At 45.0% G+C, this 12,789-nt stretch overlaps 1 long non-coding RNA gene across 1 annotated transcript; it reads right to left on the bottom strand.

Annotated features, from left to right (window-relative positions):
* Window positions 1–7,770: 7,770 nt before the first annotated feature.
* LOC125129315 (uncharacterized) lies at window positions 7,771–11,431 on the bottom strand. Its single transcript, XR_007135451.1, has 3 exons — window positions 11,073–11,431; window positions 8,790–8,904; window positions 7,771–8,689 (listed from the first exon to the last, which is right to left on the bottom strand). It is a non-coding gene; the product is annotated as an uncharacterized LOC125129315 (long non-coding RNA).
* Between the last annotated feature and the right edge of the window lie 1,358 nt (window positions 11,432–12,789).

Below are 12,789 nucleotides of genomic sequence, written 5' to 3'. Positions count from 1 at the left end.
CCAGGGGTGTGCAGGATGGTTTACATCGTCACATCCCAAGTCATTACGGAGAACCTGAAACCCAGAATGCCCACCGCCACCCTAAGATCCTGACTGCAGGAGGGGGGTGACGAGGTGTCAGCGTACCTGAAAAGCTTCTCTGTGAATACAGGGTGAGTGTGACGGCTGCTCAGGCTGGAGAGCTGCCCTCCAGCTTTGACCCACATGCAAAGCCATCTGCACAGAAGAAGACCTTTTTGCTCCTCAGTTTGTTTCCCCAAAGGAGGATGTGGGCATTGAGGAGGAAGAAAAAAGAGAAAATGTGCCTTTTTTTCCTTTTGGAGGAATAAGAAGCTCACTGAATCCAAAAGTAAAGATCATAGGCCTGACATGTGTCCCTAAGAGGAGGGGACACTTGGTGCTCCTTTAGCCCCTCTAAGCAGGCCTCCCAAGGTGCTGTCACAATCCCACTGGGAGAGCATGCCCAGGCCTCCTTTTAGGGGACACACTACACCACAGAAGCCTTGACTCCTGTCCCAAGGCCACGGAATAGGGTGAATTAAAGGAGGGACCATATCTGCTGACACAGCAGGACAGAGCACGGCAATCAGGGCACTGAAACATACATATAAGCTCATTTCTACTTTGCCTGTGGATGTCATTTGGCTCAAATGACATCCAGGGCAGGAGCTGCTCAAAGTTACTCAGTAGTGAAACACCAGCATCTGATGTGTTTGACTGAATTAAAACAACTGTGCATCCTCTGGCGCAGCTCCCCCACCCTTATGAGTTTAATTCCACACCCAAGCGGCCTGTGTTCTCAGCCCAGAGAAGCTCTCAGATGGTCCACACCCCCACCCTTCCCCTCAGTATCTTCACTGTCTGCCTCTGCTAGTTAAATGGAAGCTCCAGTTTTCTGTCTCTTACATGTCGACTACCTGAAGTTTTCCAATGAAGCAAGGGACCAGCCTTGTCATTCTTCCCGATGGGATGATGGCTATGGATACACAAAGATACCCGTACACCCATCGTTCTCTCAATGCTCTGGCCTGTGCTCTGACTCTAAAAAATTACAACAACCTTTGAAGTTCTGGATGTTACTATCATTTCATGCCTGAGAAATCAGATTCATTCAAGGCCGCAGAAGGATGAGACTGGCCTCTCTACATGTGTTCTTGCAAATAAAACAAGTGAAAGACATTTAGAGTGGATGCTTCCTGACTCAGTTGGATATTCTAAGTGAGCAAAGGAATTCTTTACAAAACGCCCTGCTGAAGTCCACAGAGTGAGGGGGAATTTCTTCTCAGCAATTTTAATTTGGGGAGAGAAGCTGGGTGAGAATTTAGCTCACCACTAACACTTTTTTAAAAATCAGCTTATGGAGACTATGCTTTTGAATAAAATGATTTGATAACATTTGTGCTCCATTTCCTGACATGAATTTGTATTAAACTGATACAGTTTTATCCCAGAAAGTCCTAATCTGATAGATGGTAAGGGGGAAACCTTCCAATTTAATTTCCTGTGTTCTTATGAATCTAAATACTTTGAGGAGGAGCAAGTGCCAAAAATGTCACAGGGTTCCCAAGATGGTCACCGTATGATGGTGAGAATTTCCCTTAAGTCTGGCCATGATGAGGTCAGTGTCGCAGGCCTCCGGCTACAGGCCATTGTAAAGCTTAGTCCGCTGTAATGTGGATTATATGCGCAACGGGCGCTGTTAGCACAGAACTTTCAGCATCAAAGGTGGTTTTATTTACAGCACCAAAAGCTGATACATGTCGCAAAGCAAGAAAACGACCTGGGAGTTTTTAAGTTACACTGAGGCTGGGGCTCAGACAAGTTCTTAAGGCCTCATCTGCTACCCTTGGGTTCAAATGTGCTTTGGATTGAAGGTTTGTCTTTATTTAAAAGATTATCAATGCATATACTGAATATTGGGTGACAAACCCCCAGTGAACACTGGAGAAGAAACCTTTTATCAAATAAAACATTTCTGCAGGAAAAAAAAATGCCTGAACACACAAGAGTGGGATGAACATCGCCTATAAATAGCTTCAGATTGGGTTTTAACACCACCTGACTTATTGAACAACTCGTTTGGGAATATTTTGGACTTTTGCAGCTAAGTGGAAGTATGGGAGAGCTTGGAGGGTGTGCAAGACCTTTTAGCGTCAGTGGTGTGTCCAGTTCAAACAGGACAGGGGGGTTGTGGTTTACCCAAAACCCATTCTATGCCGCCATGTCCCAAAATAGGACAGATTTATGCATCTCTTTGAAACAAGGTAGTCATTAAACTACTCAGACCAAATGCACTTCAGGGAGGTCTGAGACTTGGCAGGTCAAGGTGGGGGAGGGGAGAAACATCTAGTGGTTTCAGCTGCCACAGAACAGCCGGTGAGCTGTGGTGGCTGAACTAGTTCAGGACTGCAATGGTCTGCAAAGGACCACGAATGAAAAGACGCCCTTTCCCAGCAGGAAAGCCAGACTGTGGGGGAGCACGACCTTCCATCCTGAGCACTGGATGGCAGACTCCCAAATCTAACTGCCCTGGAAGCCACTCAGATGTGGGTGACAGAACAGGGGGCCCCTAGGGTGCAGACACCTTCAGACCATCAAGGGAGCTGGAGCACAGACTTTTTTTGTGTGTTTGCTTTTTAGGGCTGCACCTGCAGCATATGGAAGTTCCCAGGCTAGGGGGAGCTGCAGCTGCTGGCCTAGGCCACAGCCACAGCAACAGAGCATCCCAGCCACGTTTGTGATCTACACCACAGCTGACGCCAAAGTCAGATCTCTAATCCACTGAGAGAGGCCAGGAATTGAACCCATGTCCTCAAGGATACTGGTTGGGTTCTTAACCCGGTGAGCCACAAGAGGAACTCCTGGAACTGTGGTGTAGGTTGCAGATGCAGCTTGGATCCCACATTGCTGTGGCTGTGGTGTAGGCTGGCAGTTGCAGCTCTGATTTGACCCCTAGCCTGGGAACTTCTATATGCCCCATGTGCAACCCTAAAAAAAAAAAAGATTTATGCAACACACCTAAAGTACTTATGAGCCAGTCAACTATAAAGAAAAGGTAAATTGAACCATGGAGGACATTTGATGTATATGTGATATACACGTAATAAAACAGAAAAATGTCCATGATGTATGGTTACATAGAAATAATCAGAATATAAAATTATTTACAAAGAGTGAGACCTGCTTTTTAAAAAGGAAATGTCAAAAAGTATGCCAAATAATAAAAATGAGGCAAGAAAAGAACAAATAAAACACTTCCAGAGAACACCCTCAAATAATAATATCAAAAGTCAAATTGTTGCTTTTCCCCCCCACTTTCATCTATCTTTCAATTTTCATTGTTAACAATGAAATAATGAAAAAGAGATGTGCTTACATAAGGGCGCCAAATCCTATTTGTAGACTGAATGGAATCTATTAAAAAGTTTAAAAGTTGCTTAAAGAGAAAAGAACTACATTGATGAGGGTTGGTCAAAGGGACACAGCAGCCAAAGGAAAGCTCTCCCAGGACCCAAAGCTGGAACAATTTGAGTAACAAAATAAATAAAGTAGTAGTGGGTTATATACCTGGAGGATAATGTAAATATTAATGAGTCCACAGTGGTATAAATAAATAATTCAGACCAGTAGTTTTTCCCACATGGAAGAATCCCAGATGATGAATGCAAATACTTTGCCTTCAAAGAGGGAAAGCTTCGCACCCGCTCCTTGGGCTCACTGCGCAAAGTGACTTCTTTCCAATGAGAAAAGCATCTAAAGGGAGGGAAAAGGTACCTTCACGGTGGGGAAACCCGACCAACGCCCCCCAGCCAGATGGTCAAGGGCAACCCACAGTGGCGAAAGTGTGCCCCGCACGATGGGATGAAACGACTCCACCTCTGTGGTCTTCCTTCCCCAAATCCATAACCCCAGCCCGGTCACCGGAAAAGCATCAGACACGCGCAAGGCTAACAGAGGGACAATATTCCCAGCCAGGAACCTCCAAACCGTCAAGTGATGGACAGGAAGGAGCCGAAGGAGACAGAGCGGCTCTGTGTGCGGCCATCATCTGGCTGGGGCAGAAAAGGGTCATTCAGGAAACAACGGTAGCCAGGATAAAGTCTGGCCTTTAATAGTTAATATGACCTGTCCATATCAGTTCATCAGTTGTGACAAGTGTGTCACACAACTGTGAGATGTTAATAAGGGGGAAACTGGATGCAAGGGACATGGGAACTCCCTGGACTGGTTTTGCAAGTTTTCTGTAATTTTAAAACTGCTCTAAAGTTTATCAGCAACAACAACAACAACAGAAGTAAACAGGTTCCTGGAGTCCGTTCTTGGCACCAGAAGTCGTAAAGAATTCCCAGTCTGTCGTTTACTCAGAGTTAACATTATTCAAGAAGTCCGTGTTTGTTTCCAGTGTAGATGCTCATTCATAAGATTAATACTTCATTACGAAAAGAAAGTGAAGGGAGTGTTCTTATTTGACTTCTGGAAAACACAAACACAAACACCCTTAAGAACCGGTGTAAACTTGGTTAATTCTAGCCAATTCCCGCGGGAGACAGCGCCACCTAGTGTTTCATCACGGAAAGGAACCTCTGGTGGTTCTGGTTACTTCTTTAATCCCCTATACCTTGCCTTAAATTCAATGCAAAACTGAAAACAATGAAATGGAAGCATATTTCCCCCCCCCCCGCAGAAATCCTTTAATATCAAATGATTCGAGTAATATGACTGAAATAGCTTAGTTTCCCTTACGACATCAGCCAAGAATCTTTGCTTATAAAACGCCTCTTTCCGTTTTTCAAAATTCAGTCCATGAAGTTCCCACCGTGGCACAGGGGAAATGAATCAGAGTAGGAACCACGAGGTTGCAGGTTTGATCCCTGGCCTTGCTCAGTGGGTTAAGGATCTGGTGTGTAGGCCAGCAGCTGTAGCTCTTATTCAGCCCCTAGCCTGAGAACCTCCATATGCTGTGCATGCAGCACACACACACACCAAAAAAGTCCAAAAAATAATGTGTATTTCTGATACCTTATCAGAAATACAAACTGATAAAAAGTGTAATAATATAGCCAATTTAAAAAAGTTACAAAATAACTTCTTAGACAGCAGATCTCAATCCTAAGTATCAGCTCTAGAAACTGTGAAGCTCTAAGTTAATATTGTGTTAGCTAACTCTAACCCAACACTTACACAAATTCCCTTGTTTAATAAGTCCATGCTTATTTTAATATCAGATTGTTATTCATAAAGTTATACCTTTATTAAGAATAAACAGTAAAAGAGGAAAAAATGAGCTCAATTACAGACTAAAACATCTCCAGGGAGAAAACTCAAATGATTAGTTAATATATATTGGTTTTAAACCTGAGTGTTTTTTCAAAATGTGTCATAAAAAAAAGAAACACAGCTGAAATAACCGGTATTTTCTAATCATGAATAACCAAAGTAACAGTTTGCCCATAGAATATAAATTACAAAAATGTATTTCCCTTGCTAATTTCCTATATACTTGGCATATAAAATAGGTGGGAAAAACTCAGTTAATAATTCGATTGACACTCTTTGCTCTCTTCTGACCACAAAGATCTGTTAAGATAAGCCCTTGAAGTGATTATTTCTGTCAGACCTTGAATTAAGGGGTCATTTTCCATAATGGAAGTCTTTATATATATATGCATACACACACACACACTCACACATATATAAAACTGAATTACTTTGCCATAACCCGAAACATTGTAAATCAACTATTCATCAATTAAAAAGGAAAAAAAAGTCATCTTCAAGGTAAGATTAGTTTTTGTTTTTCAGATTTCACTAAGATTTCATTACAAAATAATTTATCCGGGTTATAATTCATTCTAGCTTATTTCGGTGTTTTTTTCTCACATAAAAACTTCTCAGCTTTGGGACTTGACGTTTTCCTGCCATCAAGCACCTTGCTATGCAGCTTAAAGGGCGGTGTCCGAGGTGTGCGGTACCTGCTGACATGTTACTCCGGCTTATTGGTTGATGTCTTTGCCCTGGAAATATTATGACTTAACCAGCCACCAATCAAAATCCAACATTGACGGGAAGAAAACAGAAAACGTTCCGAAATGTAAAACACGGAGCAGAGCTGCGTGGAATATTTTCTCTGGCAGAGAGCTTCCGCCTGCGTGGTGATGCACTGCAGTACAAGGATTCGGGCAAAACTGAGTGTGACAGTTGGCGTGGTGACTGCTGAGCACCTTCCCGCTCTTACCTGGAAGCCGAGGCACCTGCGCAGCCCTCCCTGGGGTCCAGGGGCAGAGGCCGCGGCCACCTCTTTCCGTGACACTCAGGAGATGGTTTTCTTCTGGTCCAGAAGGAGAAAGACCGACTCTTCCTGGTGATAGAAACGATCAGAAAGCGATGAGGTTGGAGCAGAAAACAGGAGTAGTCATCCCTCTGATCCCACGTGGCTCCTGCCTTAAACAAACAGTGAGATTCAGCTGAAAATGAGGCACAGGAGAACTGGGGGACCCGCTGCCGGGTGGCGGGCAGAAGGCCCCAGAAACCCCGGCACCAGAGCCTGGGCGCTTCCTCCTGCCAACACGCACTGGGCGCCGTTATTTTAAGTCCTTTGGAAATGATGTCTTTTCAAACCGTGAACTTATCAGAAAACCACCATCACATTCATTCCAGGGCTGAAGCAGGTCAGGATCAACCTGAAGACCAGCCAGTGTTCCACCTTTGGGACCCCAGGCCCCAGAGGAAGAAGAATAAAGCTGGGTTTTTATGATGGCGGAAAGCCTATGCTTATTTCATGGCAACGCAGGTTTTGAGTCTGAAGATTTCGCTTTTTTCCCCCCTTAAATTCTAGGATGTTGCCAAGAAAGCATTGGAGCTACTGTTTCCGTCTAATAAAAGCTTGGGAAGCAGCGCGCTCCTTTTTGATTTTGTATCGTGAAGTCTCCTCTCTGTGTTGGTTTTCACAGACTCAAGGGTCTCAGCATCGGGGTCTCTGTACTTTGAAAGGATGGGAAACAAGCTCCCAGACAGGTCGGGACCAAGCAGGAGGAGGAGCTGCCTGCATTCACCTTCAGCAGGAACAGAAACAGAGCAACACCTGCTGGGACTGAAGGAGATGGGCTGGAGTCTCCGCGGTGCGGGTGGACCAGCCCTTCCTGTGCTAAGATGTCCCTCCTAGGATGCAGGGTCCTCGCTCTTCTCTTCCCTGTTCTCTGGAGAAGAGAGTGACGTTTCTATAGATACTCCCCTCCCCCAGCTCCTAACATCAAAAAAAAAAAAAAAAAAAAAAACAACACGGTGGGTTTCATCGAATTTTCTTTGAGAAATGTCCATTCTAGGTCCATCCCATGTTGCTGCAAATGGCATTACTTCGTTCTTTTTTTATGGCTAGAAATGATCATCCTAAGTGAAGGAAGTCAGACAGAGAAAGCGAAATATCATATCATTAATATGTGGAATTTATTTATTTTTAAATGGTACAGCAGAACTTACAAAACAGAAACAAAGATTTAGAAACCAAACTTAGGGCTACCAAAGGGGAAAGTTAGGGGAGGGATAAATGAGGCTGTTGGGATTGACATGTACACACTACTACACATAAAATAGATACAGAACGGGGACCCACTGTACAGCACAGGGAAATCTACTCCATACCCTGTCATAGCCTATATGATAGGAAAAGGTCTGAAAAAGAAGGGATATGTGTATAACTGATTCACTTCGCTGTACACCTGAAACTAACGCAATATTGTAAGTCAACTATACTCCAAGAAAAATTTTTTTAAAAGTCCATTCACAGTGGTTATATGTTGATTTTTAAAATAAATGAAAATTAGAGGCAGGAAAGCATTTCCCTGTTGACTGAATGACGTGGGACTTCGGTTTTCATGCAGCTCCTCTCCCACCTTGTCAGACAGCGACATCAGGAATTGTTCACTGATTTTGTGGAATTGTAAACATCACTGTGATTCCAAAGAGTAGATCTGAACCGTTTTCATGACTTTCCATGCCATTTGTGGGTGAATTGAGGTCACAGAGATTTATAATTGAATCGAGTCTGGAGTCCACGTCACTGCAGGTGTGAATACAATTCGCCACCAACTGGCTGAGTAGATTAATGACCATCGGGTTATTTTATTAAATGTTCAAGTCAAAAAATTCCCTCAGGAATCGCTTCCAAGTTGCAGTGAAATTGTGCAATGCTTTAAATTTGTTCTAACAAATCTCATGCCAATCCCGAGGCCCAGGGATTAATAAAAGCACGTGAAGATATATTGTGCCATGAGTTCTGGAACCTTCTGGGGAGCAGAGGGGACATTCTCAAGGAGGCAAGGAGGACAGAGGGGTCCTCAGGGCTGGTTGAAATAATCCTGCCAACTTGGCCCCTCGCAGCTTCTGTTCCAGCTGTCTTTCTCTTCCTGGCTGTGACCGACTCTCTCCAGATTTGGGGGCAAGGGTTGCCCTGTGACTGTAGTTCTCAGAGGGGTGCATGGAAATACTTTGATTTTCAGTTTGTCTGGCTTTATCTTGTCACAGGAGGGGAATGATGGCTTCTGAGCTCTTTACCTGTCAGAGCAGAAACTGCACAAACATCAGCATTAGGATCACCGTGGCAAGTATGGCTCAATAATGCCACAGCGAGGAAATGAGAAAGAAAGAGGGGAGACCTCCGCTGCTGGCCTCAAGTGCTTTTCATAAGACCCATCTGAAAAAAAACAAAAAAACAAAAAAACATTTGAGAACCAGATGAAGACTATCTTTGAAGTGGGTTTGGAATTAAGCAAAGCAGAAAGGCATCTACTAACCTTAGGCTGACCTCGTAACTTTGCATCCAAACCAGGACGTTTGTGAGCATAAAAGGGAGCGAGAGTATGCATTCATTACGTGGGAAAATGGGTACATCTCTTTGGATTTTCAGTGCTGTGGACATTTCATTGAAGGCAAAAAATAAGTTAGCATTCGTTATTTACTAAAACTCCTTTCTAACAAAAAAAACGTGTTTTATTGAATGTTAGTGGATTCTTGGCTGTAGCCACTTTAAAATAAAAATCCTAGCATTTCTTGGAGTTCCTGTCATGGCTCAGCGGTAATGAACCCTACTAGTATCCATGAGAATGGAGGTTCGAGGCATGGTTCTCACTCAGAGGGTTAAGGGTCCGGCGTTGCCGGGAGCTGTGGTGTAGGTCACAGACAAGGCTGGGATCTGGCCTTGCTGTGGCTGTGATGTCGGCTGGCAGTAGCTTCGATTCAACCCCTGGCCTGGGAGCCTCCATATGCCCTAAAAAGCATTAAAAAAAAAAAAAACCCAAAAACTAAAACTAAACAATCCTAGCTAGCATTCAGGGTGCAATCCTAAAAAGCAAAAGCAAAAATAAAAACCAAAACCAAAAAAACCCCTTAAAAACTCCTAGCATTTCTCTAAGCTTGTTAATGCCAGAATTCTCAGATTTTTAGTTAGACTTAAAACAATTAAAAGTCTTCTTATAATTATAGTAGGAATAACATCATTCCTACCAATATGTTGTATAGCCATAGGACAACTTAGCATGATATCTATTTAGGAACAGGGAAAAACTATTTCTCTTCAGTGTCATCACAGAATTCCAGATTTCAAAGCTGAGAAATCATTTAGTCTCGACCTTACCCCCCCCCCCCCAACGGCTGCACCCATGGCATATGGAAGTTCCTAGGCCAGAGACTGAACCCAAGCCACAGCAGTGACAACACCAAGTCCTTAACCTGCTGAGCCACAGGGGAACTCGAGTCACCGTCATTTTATATATTTCACTAGCAACGCACCACTGCCCCCGCCCCACAACCACCAGTCACCACAATTCTATCCTTTGCTCCCCTGAGTTTGACTATTTTATTTTTTCCTCCCTTATTTTACTTAACGCCAGTACTGTGGAATTTAAATATGGTTATGTTCTGTTTCTGATGTGATTATCTAGTTTTGTTCCTTGTTTCCTATGTTTTATTTTTTGCATCTTGTTCTTATTTCAAGGGCCTTGAAGGCACTGGGGAAACAGTTTCTAATACAGCATTTGAGATTCTAGAGGAAGCGTCCAGCCTAGGCAGGGAAGTGGTTGGGGTTGAGGCTACTCGGTTCTCCTGTAAGGGGTCAGGCTCTCCCGTGTCTATGGCGTGGAGAGCGGGGTGACCGCAGGTCTGCTCGGTCCCTGGGAATGGTGTGAATGTGGACTGCAGCTGAACAGGCCTTTCCAGCCCTTCTATTCCAGCTGGAATTCATTTGATTGGAGAAAAATGCCCGCGTGCCAGGCGTTGCGCCAGTTGCTGCCGTGGCTCCAGATGGAGTCAGACATCCCCATGGAGCCTGCAGCCTCGGGTGGCAGGTGTGGCAGATACATCAACAACTCAGCCCGAATTTGCCATTCACCTGAGCATTAGTAGGTGTTCGGTGAAAGCGGGTTTCGGTTCTGGGGCATCTGTGTTCGGTTGTCATATATTCACCTGCTGAAGTGTCTCCCTCCCTTGCGACCCAGGCTCCTCAAGGCTGTGTTCATTCTGCCTTGCCTGGCACAGAGGAGGGGCTCCTTAGGTACTTGTGACTGAAGGGAGAGGTGGGTGAGAACGGGCAACGTTGGGCAATCAGGGGGGTGCTCCCCGGAGAAGGTGTTCTGCATCCTTGAAGAAGCGGTAGGATCATCACAGACTCAGCTGGGGAAGAGGCAGAGACCTCAGCATAGGATGCAGGAGAGGGTAAGAGGCCACTCGGCCAGAGCTGATGGCTGGGGAGATGGGCTGGACAGGACCGTCTGGGAGATGGTGAGTGGTCTGTACTGAATTGGATTCTGCAGTGTCGTGGTGATCAGTCACCCCGTGCTGATGGGGAAGGTGTGTGGATGCGTTAGAAGCAGCAGAGGCTGGAGGCAGTCAGACCCCTTGGGACACTGCTGCCATAGTCCCGCTGAGAGCTGGAGCAGGCCTGAGGGAGGGATGCAGACAAGGCCAGAGAAGGGACGGAGGCCGAGGATATTTTTAAGCCGGAGTCTGAAGTGCTGGTTATCCACAGTCCCTGGGAATACATCAGCTCAAGACAAACTGGGATGAAAACAAGCAGCTAATACCTTTCTCATCTGCCTCTCCAACTCCTTTGCAACCTTCAGTCCTTCCAGATTCTTTCTTCCTGTGGGGAACAAGCAGATGCTGCCAAATCTGCAACATTTAAATATAAACCTGCCCAGGCTGCTGCCCCTCGGAGGCACCAACACAGGCCAGACAAACCCCTGTCCTCAAGGACTGCACCCCTCACTTCTAACTGTTATCTGGTTAGGAACCAAGGTTTCCCTTTGTTCTCTGTCTGTAGGAATGTTTCTTCTGCTGTTTACAGCAACCTCCCCTTTGACTATGACTCAGGGTCTGTGCATGCTGGGCAGTGGATGAACTCAGCAACTCATTCTGAGCTGTATTTAAAAATCAGGGAGTTCTTGACGTGGCTCTGAGGTAATGAACCCAACTAGTATCCATGAGGACGTGGGTTCGATCCCTGGCCTCGCACAGTGGGTTAAGGATCCGGCGTTGCCATGAGCTGTGGTGTAGGTCACAGACATGGCTTGGATCTGGCATTGCTGTGGCTGTGATGTAGGCCAGCAGCTGTAGCTCTGATTTGACCCCTAGCCTGGGAACCTCCATATGCCTTGGGTGTGGCCCTAAAAAGACAAAAAAGTAAAAAATAAATCGTTTTTCTCTGGCCCTGGCTCCTTGCGCTGGCACGATATCTGAGGTGTCTTCTCTTCCCCTTCAAGTGTGTCTTAGTAGTTGGGGAAAATGAACTACTGGAAGGGCCACCCTCTCTGATCCTGGTTGAGACCCTGTCTCCCGCAAGGAGAGCACGTGTTCGGGGTGAGTGCTGCGTGTGCCTGGCCCCTGAGACTCAGGGCAGGGCAGTGGTTAGGATGTGTGTTATGGGGAGAACTGTGGGGGGGTGGCGGGAGGGAGTAAGATCATAGAGAGGATGGCTCTTCATTTTAAACCATCCCATCCTTCAGGTAGTACTTCCTTTGTCACCTCTATAAATATAAAAGCCTGCTTATTCTTTTTTTTTTTTTTTGTCTTTTTTCTAGGGCCACTTCCTACAGCATATGGAGGTTCCCAGGCTAGGGGTCGAATCAGAGCTGTAGCCACCGGCCTACACCAGAGCCACAGCAACACGGGATCCGAGCCACGTCTGTGACCTACACTACAGCTCACGGCAATGCCGGATCCTTAACCCAAGCCTGCTTATTCTTCCAACAGAATTTGTCAATAACCATTTCCTCACAAGGGATGTTTGTGGCTTGATATGTATCTTTTTCTATATGAAAAAGAGGCATATCACCTATGAAGGCAGGTTTTTAAAAGTCTTTCTAGAGATGAAGTGTAAGGTTTAATTGACTTTGTTAATCTTATTCCAGATTTTTTTTTTTTTTGCTTTTTAGGGCCGCACCCACAGCATATGGAAGTTCCCACTCTAGGGGCTGAATCAGAGCTACAGCTGCCGGCCTATACCACAGCCAGAGCAACACAAGATCCTTAACCCATTGAGCGATGCCAGGGATTGAACCTGCAACCTCATGGTTACTAGTCAGATTCATTTCCACTGTGCCACAACGGGAACTCCCCAGAAGTATTTTTTGTTGGGATATACTAACATAGAATTTTATATTAGTTTCCAGTGTAAACCATAGTGATTTTATGTTTGTATATATTGTGAAATGATGGCCACAGTAAGTCTAGTTGACATCCATCAGCTCACAAAGTTACAAGTACTTTTTCTTGTGATAAGAACTTTTAAAACCTCTCTTA

This window comes from Phacochoerus africanus, chromosome 6 (assembly GCF_016906955.1).
Source record: "Phacochoerus africanus isolate WHEZ1 chromosome 6, ROS_Pafr_v1, whole genome shotgun sequence".
NCBI lineage: Eukaryota > Metazoa > Chordata > Mammalia > Artiodactyla > Suidae > Phacochoerus > Phacochoerus africanus.
This window is presented reverse-complemented; position numbering and strand designations above follow the sequence as displayed.